General features: G+C 40.6%; 1 protein-coding gene across 11 annotated transcripts in view; it reads right to left on the bottom strand.

The window, feature by feature from the left end:
• LOC117459001 (RNA-binding protein Musashi homolog 2) overlaps positions 1 to 18,890 on the bottom strand; it is a 297,016-nt gene that overhangs the window by 184,152 nt on the left and 93,974 nt on the right. The gene's annotated exons all lie outside the window — the stretch shown is intronic.

The following is an 18,890-nucleotide window of genomic DNA, read 5'->3' as shown; positions in this document are numbered from 1 at the left end:
TAGCATGTATAAATTAGCCTAAACATAAAACACTACGAGATGTGCCACTCTAATCCCAACCTTAACCCAAGCCCATAACCCAAAGCGCTTTCTGTTTTAACAACCAGAGAATCGTCTCGAGTAATTACAGATCACCTCATTTTACCACTCAGAAGTGCTGTTGACATTACAATAAATGAGTCTTATCTTTGAATACTCTGAGTGGTTTTATATTCCATCAGTTTTTCAGTATGTTTACATCTAGACTGTAAAAAAATATGCAAATTGAGAAGGATACATTTAGCATTTATATCATGATCTATCTTTATCTCTTCATCTTCATTTGTTCTCTTCGCACCTTTTTGCGTGTAGAAGAAAACATGGCTTCACTACCATTGATTAACCTGATCTGCTGATACAAGGTGTGAAAGAAACAATCAAATGTAGGACTCTGAAGCCCCGGCCACACAAGGACGATAACGGTCATATCTGCTACAGTTCACTATCAGATAGATGGTTCGGCCACACAAGGCCGACATGGAAACGCAGAAAACGATAACGATAACGGGTCCCTAGGTGGGTAGATCTGCAAACGAAACGCTCTGGGGGGGGGCAAACGGCTCCGTGTTTACGCCTATACGACCATTTCCTGATAACGTTGAAGCAATAGCCCCGCCTCTCCTGCTCAGAGATCAGCTGCTGGGCTCTCAGAAGAGGGGGAGGAAAAGAGAGGCTCCGTTTTTTATTCTTATATTATTATATAGAGTCGTTAAAGCTCAATAAATAACAAAGAAGACCTTTGACAGGCACTTATCAAATTTTGTCCAGAAGATTTCAACTTTAACCGACATGTTGACTGGTGAAGAAAAATCTAACTGAAACTCTGCTGCACGGTTCCCTCGTCCCTTGGAAGAGGCGGAGAGGTGGATGTTTTTCATCTGCTGGTGGACTACCGGAGAGAATTACAGCAGGAGCAAACGTTTGCCTCAGGGAGGGAGAAAAAAACAGCGGAGAATAAACAGAAGAGCAACCATGAGCAGGAAGTCTTCTTTGCTGCTTTTGTGGCAGGACTACAGCGCCACTTACAGGCCTGGCATATGTACTACAGCGTCTCCAGTGCTTTCGAGCGGTCTCGTGTGAACGGACACGTTTCTGGTGCCTGTTGCGTGTGGACGGAAGACTTTTTTGATAACGATTGCAGTCCGTTTGCGTTATCGTCCTCGTGTGGCTCCAGCCTGAATGTCTTACTTTCATTTGCATAGCTCTTGTTGGGCATCGGTTAAGTACTGGTAGACAAGTATTTTTCCATTTTTCATTATTTGATCTAGTTTCTACCAGTGAAGAAAAAATATTTTACAGGCAAGTGTGATGCTTAGATCAGATGCAGATATCCATACACATTATTTTGTTCTGATAGTGTAAGGAATTGAGAACAGGTTATTTCACCAAAGCAGTAGTCAACCATTAACTTAACTCAAATGTCTTTGTCTATTTATTTTTGCCGCAGGTAGTTCCATGAAAGAGGCCCTGAAAGCTTGACTGCCATCCAGTTGCATGAAGTAAAAATACGCTTGTGTTCATATCAGAGGGTTAAACATTTCTAATGGTGTACCACAAGGTTCTGTTTTAGGACCACTTTTATTCTCCATATATATTAACAGCGTAGGTGATAATGTGGATGAAGCTACTTTACATTTTTATGCGGATGATACTGTGATGTATTGTGCAGGTCCCACCATTAAGGAGGCTGTTGTTAAATTACAGGCTGTTTTTAACATTAGTCAGACTCAGTTCTCTGAATTAAAGCTTCTTTTAAATGTGGATAAAACCAAGGTAATGCTCTTTTCAAAAGCAAAAAAGACACCAGAGCCTGTTTTAGATATTGTAACTACGCAAGGAACAAAACTTGAAGTTGCTGCCTGTTACAAATACCTTGGTATCTGGCTTGATGATTGTCTCTCTTTTAAACTTCATGTCAATAACCTGCTAAAAAAACTGAGGGTTAGGCTAGGGTTCTTTTTCAGAAACAAGTCCTGTTTCTCGCTTGAGGCCAGGAAAAGGCTAGTCACTGTGACCTTTTTACCTGTGCTGGACTATGGGGATCTGGTCTATATGAATGCACCTGCCAATTGCCTGGTCAAGTTAGATGCTGCGTATCACAGTGCACTGAGATTTGTGACAAACTGTAAAGCATTAACCCATCACTGTACCCTGTATGCAAGGTCCTGGTTTGCTTTCACTAACTGTACGGAGGCTCAGTCACTGGTACATTTTTATATACAAAGCCATGTTAGGGAAACTTCCATCTTATATCTGCTCCCTGATCTCACGGAGAATTGTAAGTGGCTACTGCCTGAGATCGAATGCTGTGGTTTTATTAAATGTGCCAACTGCTAGGACTGTCTTAGGGAAGACAGCTTTTAGATGCGCAGCTCCTCTGTCTTGGAATAGTCTGCAAATTAAATGGAAACTGAACAATCTGGTGCCACTAAATGTTTTTAAAGCTCGGTTGGATGCTACTCAATCGGAAGCTATTGGTACCTGTTTATGTAGATAATTTTGTAAATGATGCTGTATGATCCTTTTGTTGTTCTGTTTATGTTTTTATGTTTCATGTGGAACTACTTGAGCAGGTCTCCCTTGGAAAAGAGATCAATGATCTCAATGGGATTTTATCTGTATAAATAAAGGTTTGAAATGAAATGAAATGAGAGGGTGACATATGTTCTCTTCAATTATCACATAAAAGACTTCGGAAAAGAAACAGCAAGAGAGCTATTGCTTTACTACTTAATATGTCACTGGTAATAGTTTAAACACTTAATGAACAGAATATAATGTTGCCGATACAGAATGTCAGGTACAAATTGCATATGGGTTCTTGTAAACAAAACACTATACAACGAGAAAGTGCACAAGGCCAATGCACTCCCAATCAAAATGGGTTAGACAATGGCCCCTGGTAAATGGTAAATGGACTGTACTTATATAGCGCTTTATCCCGTCTTCAAGACCCCTCAAAGCGCTTTACATACTACATGTCATTCACCCATTCATACAGAGCAGTGTACCTTACTCTAGGACAGGGGTGTCAAACTCAATTTCATCGCGGGCCACATCAGCATTATGGTTGCACTCAAAGGGCCGGTTGTAACTATATAAAATATACATATATATAAATATATAATATATATAAAATAATGTGCTATATTACATTATTGCCTCTGAATTGGATTATTATCGGATAGGATAATGACTTAGTAATTAACTACGTCTGAAGGCAAATAATTGCAAGTCTCTTCAGTGCGCATGTCACAAAACGAGATGCATTGTGGGACATGTAGTTTATGGGCAACCTGATTCTGTAAAGCGGCATTTAATCGTATAATAAACGTATTACATTCTTTGCAAGCTCTTGCGGGGCCACATAAAATGAAGTCGCGGGCCGGATGTGGCCCCCGGGCCTTGAGTTTGACACCCCTGCTCTAGGACTAGGCCTGTCACGATAATTAATTTTGTTGGACGATACATTTTCCTGGAAATTATTGCAATAAACGATAATATTGTCGGCACCGTTGTAAGACCATTTTAGACCACTGACATACTGATAATATATAATAATAATTCAAGTACATCCTTTCAAACATAACTTGTTATTGAACATTTCTCACTCACTCACTCACTCATATATAAAACTGAATATGTTCTGGCCTAACTAATGGAAGAAATAATTGGCCGGTTAATCGATAATTCGATCGACAAAACAAAGATTTAAGTATGAATTGGATTTCAAATTGCATTGTATAATGAGTCTTTGGTTGTTTTTACTACTTGCTGATCATATAATGACTTTAATTAGCTCCATCAATTCAACAACATGGAAACAGGTGGATAAGTGGACTCTTACTCGATAATGTCGGTCAATTTAAATCAGAGTAAACAGCTCTGTGCAATGCTATGCAAACAGTGAAGCTTTAGTTTTCCAAACCATTCTCTTTCTGAGAAGCGCGGTAGATGACTTTTATCTTCTTACGTGTTGCCTTTATAAATTAAGAAAAATAATTGCTACTCAGTGTGTATACTCTGCCCTGTTGAAGCCATAGAAGAGTTCACAAGAACAAAACACATGAACCACAATTTAAAGAGGCTTTAGGAAACTATGTCGGGCATCACACCATTTTGGAATAGTACACATTAACATTCGATACAGACATTTATGGTCGCCAGAGGATACATTGGGATAACTTCAGTAATCCCCTTTATAGTGACCTTTTCTCTAGCACCACAATGAGCTTGACCTTTTTGGTTTTTAATTCAAATCTTGGCAACCACCAAATGGATTGGCACAAAATCTGGCACAGATAGCTCCCAGAAAACTGACTCCGAAGCCTCATACTGTAGAGCTGCTGTCAACTTTTTTGTTTTAAGAATAACAGCTGCTAACATGAGTACAGTTCTCAAACGACAAAGATAAGGGGAAAGCTACAAAAGTTTCTTAAAACACAAGCTGTGAAGAACATAAGACAGTAGTACCAAACTGGCACTATGGCATCTTTTGCTGAAACTACATTTTTCTCGCAATTACCCCATTTTGTTTGGCCTACTTACTCTGCCCCAGCTAAATAGTATAGGATGTAATGAGACTTCCAGTACCCATGTTGGGTTTTACAGTTGTGTGGAAATTAAACTTAACAAGCCATTTCTGCCAACTATAAGATAGTGGATGACTTTAGCGTTTACATCGATAATATCTAACACCAGACATCCACACACATGCCTGAGCAGTAAGTGTTTCAGATAAGTGAAACCTTTGAGACTTCATAAGCCCTTCATATCAAGCCCTAGCACATTGTGTACTGTACATGTAAGAACATTTACCCAGTGATTTCGAGAAGGCTATGCAATGTGTGGGAGGCACTCATAGCATGAGCTGGAGCTGCCAATGGACCTGGTCACACTTCAGTAGGTGGCTGAAGAAGCACAGGCACTGGGCTAGTGCATTTTTCAGCACTTATATTCAATTAAAATTGTGCTGTATATAAGTGCTTGATATATATAAAAAGTAGGGCTGTCAGTCGATTAAAATATTTAATCGCGATTAATCGCATGATTGTCCATAGTTAATCGCGATTAATCGCAAATTAATCGCACATTTTTGATCTGTCCTAAATGTTCCTTAGAGGAATATTTTTCAAGTTTGTAATACTCTTATCAACATATGAGTGGACAAATATGCTTTATGCAAATGTTTATTATCATTTGAACAATGACAAATATTCTCATGAATATTAAACAACAACCTCTGAACATTACAAATATTCGCCTCAATTCAACCTGGAACCTCCCTCATACAATACAAATGGTGTGTGTGTGTGTGTGTGTGTGTGTGTGTGTGTGTGTGTGTGTGTGTGTGTGTGTGTGTGTGTGTGTGTGTGTGTGTGTGTGTGTGTGTGTGTGTGTGTGTGTGTGTGTGTGTGTGTGTGTGTGTGTGTGTGTGTGTGTGTGTGTGTGTGTGTGTGTGTGTGTGTGTGTGTGTGTGTGTGTGTGTGTGTGTGTGTGTGTGTGTGTGTGTGTGTGTGTGATGGATCGTTGGAGCTATGTGCAACTCAAGGCATATGCTCGAACTGCCTGGACGCTGCAATCATGTGTGCTGAGTGTGCTGACTTCTCGTACAATGTCCCGCTGTCTGGCTTCCTGCATAAAGTCAAGTGCTCGGCGCAGTTGTGGCAAAATGTCGCTCCTCTGTTTTCATTTAAACAGCTCCTTATATCCGTTAGCGCAGCTAGCTAGCACCAGATGCTAACAACAACAATGCACGTAAGGTCTCTCTCTCGCTCGCTCGAGCCACACATACACACACCCTCCCGGTCCTCCCGATGGCCAGTCGGTGCCTGCCGGTGAGCGTGGAAGTGTGGTCTGCCACAAGCGGGCAGCAGGAGCGGGGCTGTCAGCAGCATCAGCTTGTAGATGGTATTTTAAACTCGGTGCGCTCTGAAACTACGGGGCGGCCGAGGAAAAAAAATACACATGCGTTAATCGCGTTAAAATAATTAGTGGCGTTAATTTTTTTTTACATTAACGCGTTAACTTGACAGCCCTAATAAAAAGATATACTGTCCCAAATTGGGAAATGTTTGCTTTGCATTAGCATAACAAATAAGGAAATGTACATAAACAGTCCAAAATATTTCTGAAATAAAATAGCATTAAAAAGTTAAAAATAAAATATATACATGTTGAAAACATATATGTGGAAATACAAATGTCAGTAACAATACAGTTATGTGACATTTGTTGACACAATAAACGTAATAAAAGTCAACGGTTTAAGTTTTCTCAGTGTGATGATAGTTTATCATTAGAGGACCCATTTAAGGGGTTATGTCCATCCAACTACAGTATGTAAAGCCGAAAACATTTTTTTAAATGTGCGTTCCTGATACTCCAGACATTATATGGAGTTTGTGTGAGAAAACGGCTAAACATTGGACAGTATATATATTTTCCTCATACATGTTTACCTATGTCTTTTTTAAGGAAAGCTCTTGTTTGTGTTTCTGCTTTATTTACTGATTTTCTGTCAGGTACTACTGAGAATAAAGTTGTCAACATTTTATAAAAACCGAATATTGACATGCTGTTAACCATATACCTCTCAATGGAATAAAATGTGAATGCAGCATCTTAATAGCCATTTCATCTAAAACATGATTTACTGTAGCTTTGCTGTCAAGGCAATCTGGATAAAACCAGCTAAAGGACCCTACAAATACCTTTAACAAATATCTCCAAAAAGCTGTGTGCATCAGCTCAGATGTACAGTGAGCATTCTGCATCGTCATCATTTGAGCTGTAGTGTGTCATCTGTGTGTTCTCCAGGTGGTGCTGAGTCATGGTTCACGCTCAATGGTTTCCTGGAGCTTTAAGGTGGGAGGTGTGTGTGTGTGTGTGTGTGTGTGTGTGTGTGTGTGTGTGTGTGTGTGTGTGTGTGTGTGTGTGTGTGTGTGTGTGTGTGTGTGTGTGTGTGTGTGTGTGTGTGTGTGTGTGTGTGTGTGTGTGTGTGTGTGTGTGTGTGTGTGTGTGTGTGTGTGTGTGTGTGTGTGTGTGTGTGTGTGTGTGTGTGTGTGCATGCGTGCGTGAGGAGGGGGATTTTGGTGCACCGACAACCCAATGTTAAGAAAAATGTCAGATGAAGATGAAAAGGGTTATTTTGGTTGAAAGCAGTTTTGCATTCCCTTTAAAAGCCTATCAGATGAGTGCTGACATTTGACAGCGTCATTTTGTTTCTCATTTGGCTGTGACATGCCGAGACACAAGGTCTGTCACTTTGGGGCTGAAGTCTGCTTCTGTGGACCGCAACTTAAATATGCTCAAATAAGTAGCATTTTGTAAACCTTTAGGCTAACAGGAATTCTAGGACCACATTGAAAGGTAAATCCATTATTAATTCTGAATGAAATTACAGTTTTCACTTAATTTCTCATTTTCATTTCTAGTTAATCTGAAAAATTAAAATGACATCCCTAGTTGATGCTGACCAAAAATGATAGTAACAAAAAGGGAATAACTTTGAATAAAGTCAAAACATTGTGATATACATATTAGATAACATCATGGTTGCGTAAAATGAGGTTAATATCACCACAGGGAACATTAGACACACAAAATATACCATTTTCATTATTCCACTGATATAAACATGTTTCATACTCCAGCTCATTTCAAATGTTACGAGGAAGGAAATGCTCTTGTCCCATTTGTGAGACCTCAAGGACACACAATTCCTAATGGTTAATTTAAACATAACTTTGGTGTGTTTACAAGAAAATTCCACAATGCCTGTTTAATTTATTGCTCTCATACAATTTTAGAATGAACTTGCTTATCATGCTAAAATGCAGTATTTCTCAAAGCATTCCCCTGGATCTTGCTTGCGATGTTTTGCCACGCTCCTATCCTTTAAACCCTTTATTCCATGCCAATCCGTAGGACATACATATAGCTATACCAATACATATTTCCTATCCATCTGGGAAATAAACCCTTCTTTGAATCATGATTCCTACCAGAGTGGTCTTCCACATGGAATTCCCTGAAGACCAGATTGGAGTTTACAAGGCTGAAGTGGAGGCGTGAAGGTGGAGGCGTCCACCTCCACACCGGTTTGATGGTGAGACTGCTGCAAATTACTCATGACACTTCCTCTGATGACATTTTTCAACCTTTTCCCTGTTGAATGGCATCTCCAGACCCCCACCCCACTGCCATCCATCCACCACCAACACACACATTAATCCCCCCCTCTATTCGTGTGACAATAGCACAGCAGAGATTGCTGCCTCCTGCCTTCACCTGATTGACCCTTTGAGCAGGTGCTGGATCTGATCCAATCACAGTCAATCTTCTTTAAACATTTCATTCTTTAAGCAGAACAGGGGCTCAAAATTCCATCATTCAATGACCCGATCAGTCGCCGATAACACAATCAAGCCAATCCCGGCTTATCCCGAGGGAGCCATTTCAGGAGGGACAGCTGGGAGATGAGAATACAGACCTACAGAAAGGTGTCAATCTCCACTGATCCACAGCTCACTGTGAACCACCTATACAGCACAGCATCTAGGTGTTGGAGGAGGCCTTCTGACATTTCCAAGGATCAGCAACAGGCAAAAATCCATCTTTTTTAAAAGGTCTGATCCTTTAAGTAAAATCAGTAACCTGCAGTAAAGGCACTGGCATAGAAAAGGCATGCTTCGTCCACAAAATGACTATTGTATAGCAATGAATCACCCCACTTACACTTTGAAGAAACAACTTGGTGTTTCTCTCATGCCTCCATGCATGTAAAATAAAGAATACAAAAATTGGAGAAAGATAAAAACAAGAGATAAAGAATCAGAAAAGGAAATGGGTCAGTGTTTACCAGCCGTCTTAGTTATCCAGGAATGTATGAGTCAATACCAACACCAGTTAAATTCCATGATTATAAATGCCAATTGGATACTAAGGGGGAAAACATTTTTAACAGCCCATATACTTTCACATACACTCCTTAATTACCTGTTGCGCAATAGCTTTAGTTAGGAAGTTTAAAATGTCATAATTGCCTTTAAAATATCAATATCAGTGAAATGATCTACAATATTGTGCAGCCCCTATACATGTAGATATTGAGTTTAATGCGTCTCAAAGAAAATGTTCTGTAGCCCCAGAAATGACGGCAGACCCTTAGCCTCTAGCACTGACAATATCTACGGTACTTGAGAAAAACTGAGTAGCAAAAAATGGGAATACAATTGTTGTTTTTGTGACTTCATAATCCCAAACACATGCATTTTTGCTGAAACTTTACTATTAAAACCAGGTAATGCGCCTGCTCAAGTCTGAGACTGTTTATGTTTTAAATAATAAAGAGCATAAATGTTGATAAACGCGGCCCCATTTTCTTTAATTGATCTAGACTTTTCTGTTTTTTTATAATTTGTTCACTGTGCAAGAATGCAAGAAAATAGTGTTTTCTTGACAAATAGGTAAAACAGGGTGAGGTATTGATTTATAAATGGTTATTTAATGGCTGAAGTATTCCTTTAACACTCACCCTCTCTTATTTTAAAGACAGACACGCACAGACAAAAAATGATGTGAATAGTACAGCTCAATTCTTCAGTGGCCATTTAAAAGCTACTCTATTGGAAATGTTGCTGGGCCACTGGGCAAATAAAGGTCAAGGGGGATATGAAATAGTTTGTCTAACTGGCCCTTTCTCTCTGTGTGTCCCTGCAGCACTGAGGCCGTATCCACATTCATAGCCAATTCATTTATATTGCTCTGCCCTTCTCACGGCTAGTCTCAGTCACTAACTACAAGTGACTGCAATGAGATTGAAGCCTCTGGCTAAATCTCCACTGCAAGGCACATGCTCCATCATTGCTGCTCTGATCACTCCTTATAATCACTGGGGCCACACTATATCCTCCACTGATTGGCTGAGTCGCAGCAGAGAGGAAACAATCACAGAATGTCAGCAGATGATGGACACGGAGACGTTGGAGTAGTAGTGGTCACTGGGAGCTGCCATGTAAATGGCATGCAAATGTGCACCTGCACTAGCATAGGAAGTGGAATGAAAGACTGTGGCCTTTTGATTAGCTTCTTTTCGCGTTTTTGCTTGAAAGTGTATTTTTTATGCATCAATCAGCCAGGTTGGCTATTTATAGACAATGAACATGACGTAATTGTGTACTTGGGTTTTTGCTTTCTTCAGAAATTCAGCTCCTCAGTCCGAAGTGCATTTAAAGTGCACTTCACAGTTTCCAGAAGAGGTGTAAGAAAATAGTTTGTTTTCTATAATTTCTCAAGAAAAAAAAGCATTTTAACATGTAATAATTTAATCTGTCAATATTTTAATATGTAAAGATATGCACCCTGTATGTGTATGTGCCTATTCAATGGAGAGCTTTGATGTTGGATGTTAAAGAGACTGTGATAAATGCAAATCACTGTTCCCATAAGAAATAAACTGTTTTCCTCCAATTGTTAGCATATGGTGGTGTGTTCTTTATGACAGGTTTCCTTCAATCTATCAACAAAACATATCGGAATTGATATTGATTTTATATTGCTAGATTCTTGGCAACATACATTCATAGTATCTAGTTTAACAGTCCCTGTAAGTGCCTTATTGCATTGTCATTGAAGGTATAAAATGTAATTCTGTAATCAAACTGATAACACCATCATTGATTTAGTAGCACCTTGTAAGGTATGATATTAAAAGTAGGTTAAATCCACATTCTCGAATAAGACAAAACTACTTATTTAAATGAAAAACACAAATTATGACACTAATTTCACTGATGTCCTTTTCTAAAGTGTACTTGGATATCTTGTCCTTTAAAGATCAGTATCCACAGAACATATTTTACAGTAATAATCACCACAGGTGTCATTTGCCATTGAGCCAGTTTTGTTTTCCCTAAATGTGTTAAGGCCTAAGCACTTGGAAAGGTATGCAAAATGAATTAATACAGTCTTGGTCATGGTCACAGGGCTATTTCTCTGCCATTTAGAAAATCTAAGGGTACGCGAAATGTCAGCCGTGGTATTAGATTACCAAAGGCCCAGAACAAATTCAAGGCACTAACCAAGGATCTTTTTTTCCATTGCTTTTGTTATTTCCTCTCATCTGTTACTCTCAGTGACGCTCATCTCTTCTCTGACAATGATCACTGTCCAACAGCTCGCTACTATCGATATCTGACCGACGTCCTCCAACAGGTGTCATCGCTCTTTGCTTTCCAACATTGAGACCATTGTCTCATCTTATGACTCTGCTTTGCCTGTCGAAGCGGTGACCTTTTGTGTCTACCTTGCATCCCTCCTGAGCCCAGTGGCAGTGAACTGGTTAAGCTCCTCCTCATCCTCCTCCACCTCCAGGATCTGGCTCTGGACCAGTGGAGCATGAGCACCAGGACAGCCTGGACATAAAGGGACCATTGTGGCAGCCCAGTGACATGGAAGCAAGTATCTCTGATTAAACTAAGTCAGCTTCTGGCATGCACACTGCAGCCGATGGACAGTAGTGCGGGGACGGAGTCAGTGAGCTGGAGTTGTTTCAGCTTAGCCCAACAAGGGCACTATGAGGTGCACTCAAAAGCTGATTACAATAAACCAATGAGGAAGCATTAGCCACTGCAGCTAATTATGCCTTCAACTGCCTTTTCATGCCTGGGCAGGGCTCTGCTGGTACGTCAGATCCAAATGTATAAAAGGTGTCATGACACTAAGTCCCATCTCTTCAGGCTCCGCATCGGCAGGCCTCTCCCTCGGTGTGGAGCTGTCAAACTCGACCCCAACGACGCTTACAGCCGGCCAACTAAAAGTTGTTTTCTGTTCACGTTGTCATTTTTAGACTCCTTCACTTCTTTGCTTGTGAATCCAAAAGCTGTGACGCTTGGCTGTTTTCGTTTTGCCATATTTTTTATTACGAAGCCAGAGTTAAAAAAATATCAATATGAACATTTCAAATACCGCGCCGGCATCGCCACCGTAACCATAGCAACGCAAGTAGCGTAAAGAATGCAGCACCGCCACGTACAGATGGCAACACCCAGAAATATTCACAAATATAAAACAAATATTCAGAAACTGTAATGAACAATAACTATTATTTATTTCAAGAACTGTTATTTACAGAAACTCAATATTTCTAATCTGTGTGACACAAATATGCACGATTGTTTTGGGCTCCCCCTATTTATTTCAAAGTCGGCCTTCAGGGGAGCTCCCTCCCTCTTCGGGGGAGCCAAGCTCCCCCTGGCTCCCCCCCATTTCGAACAGTGAACTGTATTAAACAGTTAAAAACAAACGACAAACAGTACCACACACACTCAGATGGCCATATTATCTATAATGGCTGATGTCAAACGAAAAGGTGTCATCAAGCTGTAAAACAAAAAAGAATGTCTTGAAAATATTACATCATAAATAATAAGAAAGTCTTTCGCATAGTCGTTGAAAAACATATGCCAAAGGCTTCCGTTATTTATTTTGGTCTCTCGGCTTTCATGTCTATTGGTTTCTTAAAAACAGCGGGGATCAGCTGTTGAACTGCTGTTGTCTTTTGCCGGGCTCCGGTGATTGGCAGATCTGGGTGATGCCTTCTGATATGATTTAGCATGTTTGGCGTGTGTTTCCATTAGCATACCGCACCGCTGTCTAACAACGCCGACACACCATCCTCGTCCGATCCACCACTCGCACTTCATCGTTATTGTAGTCCACAGGGAACCCGAAATGTTCCCACACAGCTGATTTAAAAGAAACAGGTGGGTTCTAGCTTCTGTGTGTTAACTGAAATCGCCATACTAACTTTTCTCCTTCTTGCATTTTGTTGTTGTGTTTCTTCTTGTTCTTCATTTGTTGTTTAAGGTCGGCTGGCAAACAGCTTTTAAGCGCAATACCGCCCCCTGGATTATAAATAGTGTAGTGGATACTGCCCTGAATGACAGACTTTGTTCCCAATCGTAAAAAAAAGACGTATTCGTCGTGTGACTGCATGTGCCGAACCGTGACGTCCGAACCGTGACGGTACGGGACGAATACGGATACCGTTACACCCCTAGTGGCTACTATTAGGCAGGTAATGGGATCTATCTGAGATGCATTAGAATCAGTCAAACAGAACCACACTTCAGTTCCGTTCAAACGACTGTCACAATCACTTCAAATGCACACCTTAGGCATGTACTGTAGGCGAGTGAAAAGGAGAGAAAATGGCTGTTGGAGGAAGTTGTGCCGGGTCTCGGGCATGTGCTCTTTTCTAATGGTGACGGCTTTGAGAGTGGCGCCGAGACTGATGTGCCGGAGAGCTGTCAGCCTCTTCTCATAACAAACGCCACCTCTCCCCCTGACAGAATGGAGACAGAAGGGAGGGACTGGAGTGGGGAGGGCGGTGTGGAGGTTACAGACAGAACCTGTGACCCAATTGTGGCCACACCAGCTGTTTCCCCTCCACTGCCTCCCAACCACCGACATCTCTGTGGACCACATCCTGCTAATTGGCCTATGCCGAAGCACACACACATAGATACACAACAAAATAATATCAGGGCTTGTTCCCGAAGAGGAAGAACATTTGCCGTTGCCTTAAGCCGCACTTGCGTGATGATTGATAAGTGCTGCGAAACAGAAATATAAGATGACTAGCTGCCCTGCAACCATGGCGGCTAATGTCCCCCTTGACATGCACATATAGACAGACACACTGCAACCAAGATTCAATGGAGGGGAAACTGAATTAATTGGTTTTCCTTCTGCGGATAAGTCCTCAGAGTGGTGTGTGTGTGTGTGTGGCGATAATGCTAGGTTGCAGTGACAGGCAGGTTATTTAATAAATCCCGGGATGTGTTAGGTAGAAAGGAAGGACACACACTAAACACAGAGACTGATTCTTCGTTTTGCTCTGTATCGTGTCTGCAACACAGCTCCCAATATCTCCTCTGATTTCCTTTTTGCAGGAGACACTCAAACCTGCTCACACACATGCGCACCCCTAATCATGCACCCACATAAATACACTTAATCGTTAACACACTCACGCATGGCGAGAACAGTACTGCAGAGAAATCCGAGCATGCACAAGTAGGCTATAAAAGCACACACAGAAACATGCACAAGATCTCGCTCAATCAGTCTGATTTGTTTGTTTCCTCCTAAGCATTTGAGGATTCCTCGAGGAGGAAAAAACTTTGTATAATCAAGTCAATTATGTCATTCAATCAAGTCGAAAATCATTTCGAGCCCTTTCTCAGATCCATTGATTGCAAAGTTGCGCTGGATATCTGCTTGCAGCGTTCTATTGTGCAAATAAGCCATCTTTATTTGGAACGGCAGACCAGGCCATGGCACGGTCTTTAAAGCCACTTCTGCAGATAAAGAGCAAAACAAAGTCCTTCAACTTGCTCACTTTAAGTCGAGAAAATAACGCAGGGCTTTAAAAAGGGTAGAGCTGGTAACATACTCTCTCTGATCAAAAAATATATCTATATATATAGTTTCTATTAATCTACAACAGCTCGTTTGTCTCCTTCAGGACATGGTACATTATGTGCCTGTGAAAAAATCCATCCTCAGTGAAATTGTTTAAACTCAAGGTCAAGTGCTGATGTTACAGGGACTGTATGAGCTGAAGGTGACCTTGACTGATGTGGAATATGACATGAGGGAAATGGATCTCCGCTCAGTGTGGGGACATTATCTGTGAAATGCTGCCACTGTATCAAACCATGTTTGTGTGGGCGTGTGCGCGCGCACGTGCGTGCGTGTGTGTGTGTGAGTATATGTGCCTCCCTCCGCTCTGCTGGGGGTGGTGTTGTTCATGAGAACAGCGTGTAGAAACTGCTGCAGCAGACAGGAACAAACAGCTGATTATGAGTCTCTGATGAATTAACCGTCGATGTTTAATTCAGACCACACCGGGATAATGTTGCCACAATATCAAAACTTTGAATCCCTTGTTTTTACATTTCATTTCAATGCCATACTACCATAGATGAGAAAAAAATGCAATTGTTTCGTTTTGTTTTTTTAGCAGAGGACGGTTTGGTTATGGCATTTGTTTGTCATTGCTTGTTTGCTCTGTGAGCCAAATGCATGTTGTTGACCAGGCATGGTGGGCAGTGTGAAGCTCTTGCCATATCTTCTGTTGTTTGCTTGTCACAATATAGAGATGTATTTGTCTCATTGTCAGGAAAGGAGCCAAACTGCTGCTGCTGGCTTCTTATAAAGGAGACATATAATGCTCCTTTTCTGGTTCATACTCGTATTTTGGGTTCCTAGTTAAACATATTTACATGCTTTAATGTAAAAAATAAAAAAGTATAACTGAGTATAACTGTATTCACCTACTGTCTGAATGCTCTGTTTTAGCTTCTGTCCCTTTAACCTGTTAAGCCCCAAGCCTGTTTTTCAGGTCTCAGGCTCGAAAATGACATTCCCAGAACAAATGACCATATCTTCCCTTCTAAAAGGGGTAAATTAATAATCTTTTTTCTCAAAGCAAGGTTACACATGTGAGTTGGATGTAGAAAAGTCAGAATCAATATAGAATGTTTTTTATTTTAAAGTAAATTCAGATTAAACATATTATAGTGTCCGTCCCAAAGAAAAACATTACTCATAGTGAAAACCACCCTTGAATTGATTGATTGATTGATTGATTGATTGATTGATTGATTGATTGATTGATTGATTGATTGATTGATTGATTGATTGATACATTTATTTCGAACAAGTAAAATAAATAATTACAAAACAAATGTTGCAGTGCATAGTCATGTAAGAGAAATCAAAACAAAAAATGACATTGACAACAACAACAGCATTAGCAACATAAACAGTGCCACATATAGTGTTCAAAAAGGAGTGAGAAGAAGTATAACTTCTTAACTTAATCTTAACTTAATCTCACCCCCTTGTTCCTATATGATTTATTGATAATCTATAATCTGCAATAACTATCATTGTTATGCATTATTATTAGGGATGCACGATATTGGTTTTTTGAAACCGATACTGATACCGATAACTTCCTGCTTCTCAAGACCGATACCGATACCGATAACCGATAATAATATAATATATATATATATTAAATGTACCTGTAGTTTTTGCACACCTGGTGGTAAAAAAAAAGACTAGTAGTGAGAAAATGACATGAGCATTACTACTATGAACAAAACAAAGCCAAGAACAGTTTTGACTCTTCAAAGTGACCATATTTATTTTCCCAAATAAAGTTCTTGCCTTTTTCAAAAGCCTCATCGATAGGTAAAAGCCCCGGTGCCTTTGCAGCTGGCTTTGGATTCGCCGCTAGTTTAGCAGCGCAGGCGTCTGCGTACGCTGTTAACACACCATCGTAGCGATGGCGATGTTTCAGGTGACTAATCAGGTTGGAAGTATTATAGCTCGTTGCCTTTTTCCCTCCTCGTGGAACTTCTGCATTGCATTTGTTAATACAAATAGCAAGCGAACTATCTAACTCTGAAACTTTGAAATAGTCCCATACTACCGACGCCATGTTTGTTTACTGTCCTGGCTTCACGGCCGCACACCATTTACGTCACAGCCAGGCATGAGTTAGGGAGCGCTGGATTTGTGAAAAGCTCCCCTCTTCCTAAACCACTATACCACAGTACTGGCAAAACGAGAGGAGCCGAGTGAAAAACAAGCGCCCCTCATCCCAATCCACTCACACCGCAGTATTTTTTTCTTTTTTTTACCCAAAAAATATATTGTATATTATCGGGGCTATTAATACTTTTATCGGGTTTATCGGGATGACGTCATAATTCCTATGAGCGATAATTATCGTGCACCACTAATTATTATTGATATTATTAATCTGCTTCACCTGTTGATTGACATATACACATATACATACACATATATACACTGATATACATATATGCACATATATACTCACACATATACACATAGTCAAACACCTTCCCCATCCCTGTACCTCGAGAAAATAATTTCTCTGCATTTCCTCTTGAACTGGTTAATGTCTGCACATTGCTTTAGCTCCACATTCACACTGTTCCATAGTCTCACTCCACAGGCTGAGATACAAAAAGTTATTCTGGTTGTACGGACCCTATGAATTGCGAATTTAAAAATTGTTTGGAATTCTGTGAATTTTAACAATTTTGACTGCAGAAATAATTTGTTAGTGTGATCAAGGTATTTGGCATTGTGAATGATTCGTATGACTTTTTTTTGTAGAATAGATACTGCATGTATAGAACTTTTGTAGTTATTGCCCCAGATTTCAGCACAGTAATTCAGATATGGTAAGACTAGTGAACAGTAGAGAATGTGAAGTGATTTCTGATCTAGAACTCGTTTTACTTTAGCATGGAAATGCTTCTTGACAGCTTTGATTGTACATGTTTTATGTGTAATTTCCAACTTATTGTGTAATCGATTATTATTCGCCAGGGCTGCCGAATAATCGATTTTGATCATGGTCAGTTTCTGGCAACCCTAATATAGACATCTGATCCTTTCAGCTTTCTTCCCTGTTTTAGCAGACTGGTCTTGTGTTTTCCGTTCACAAACCTCAGTATGATAGCCTGATTGTCGCTGTCCTTCCGCCTGGGTAGCGGGTGACATGCCTCGATGTTATTGCAATCCAGTTGTATCTCATTGGACGGTAGGAAAGCAGCCACCTGTTGCTCCGTGGAGCTAGCATCCAGTTCCCCGGGCTCCCCCCGGCGTCAGCGCCCACAGCCCGGGCATACGACCGGGGCTTTACTTTGAGCCCGGTGATGATCACGTCATTTATCCGGGTGTACTGCTCCAAGTCCTCCACCCTGTTTTCCAGGTATTCTAGACGCTTGTCTTTTTCCGCATTCTGAATCCGTAGTATTTTCACCTCCTCAACCAGGTCCAAGATGCCCTTCTGTTGTAGCCTGACAGCAGAGATTTCTCCGTCTAGAAAGTCGAGCGACTTTTTGATCTCGTCGACCTCCTCAGCCGACTGGGTCTTCTTGGGTCCCATGAGTTTTAGTTGTTTGTTTCTCTGTGATTGTTTTGTTTATTTACTGCTACCAACAGTAAGTTGGCACCGCTTTAGCTTTGCGGCTAACAAACCAAAGCTCTTCCCATGCCAAACGTTCCGGTCTCAATCAGCGCACCTGGTCTCCTCACCCGAGTGCATGAATGATGGGATAGTAGACTAAAAGCTTTAGGAATCCAAACTATAACATTTAATACTTACCCTGTATCAAGATTGATGCAAAACAAGTGATATTTGACCTTTTTAGAGAGGTTTAGCAAAATAAAAACACTTCTGGGGTCATTTGGGTGGATTCGGCCCCCCTTCGGTCGATTTTGCTGATTGACAGCTCTTTTGAACCTAAACATTACCATTGAGGAGTAAGAGTGATGCGCACGCACTTTGCCCAAAACCGGAAGCTGGGTTGTAGCTCTAATAGCAGCTATATGAAATCTCATTTTTGACCAAAATCGAATGATGGATTATCAGTAATCATTTAAAAGTGACAGACACATTAGATTAACCTTCTGCAGCGTTGTTATCGTTGTAATGCCATTGAACACGACTTTTGATCAGGAAACAGCAAAGGTAAGATTTATTTGCCGTTTGGCTCCGTAAAGCTACGTTGTGTGTTGTCTGGGGTTGCCTTCGCTGCCCTGAGTTTTGGTCGCACAGTGATGATACTTATACCTCTAGAATCTGTGGAATCTCAGCTTTAATCTGACATTTTGTTTGTGCAGATCTGATAAGTAATACAATATTTCTACCGTGAGTTCTGTGCTAAGTGCGTTAGCATTTTTTCGCTCAGTGCTAATTCAGAGGCTTGCTATTACCCTTGTGTTTCGTTTAG

Source organism: Pseudochaenichthys georgianus, chromosome 14 (genome assembly GCF_902827115.2).
Source record: "Pseudochaenichthys georgianus chromosome 14, fPseGeo1.2, whole genome shotgun sequence".
Lineage (NCBI taxonomy): Eukaryota > Metazoa > Chordata > Actinopteri > Perciformes > Channichthyidae > Pseudochaenichthys > Pseudochaenichthys georgianus.
This window is presented reverse-complemented; position numbering and strand designations above follow the sequence as displayed.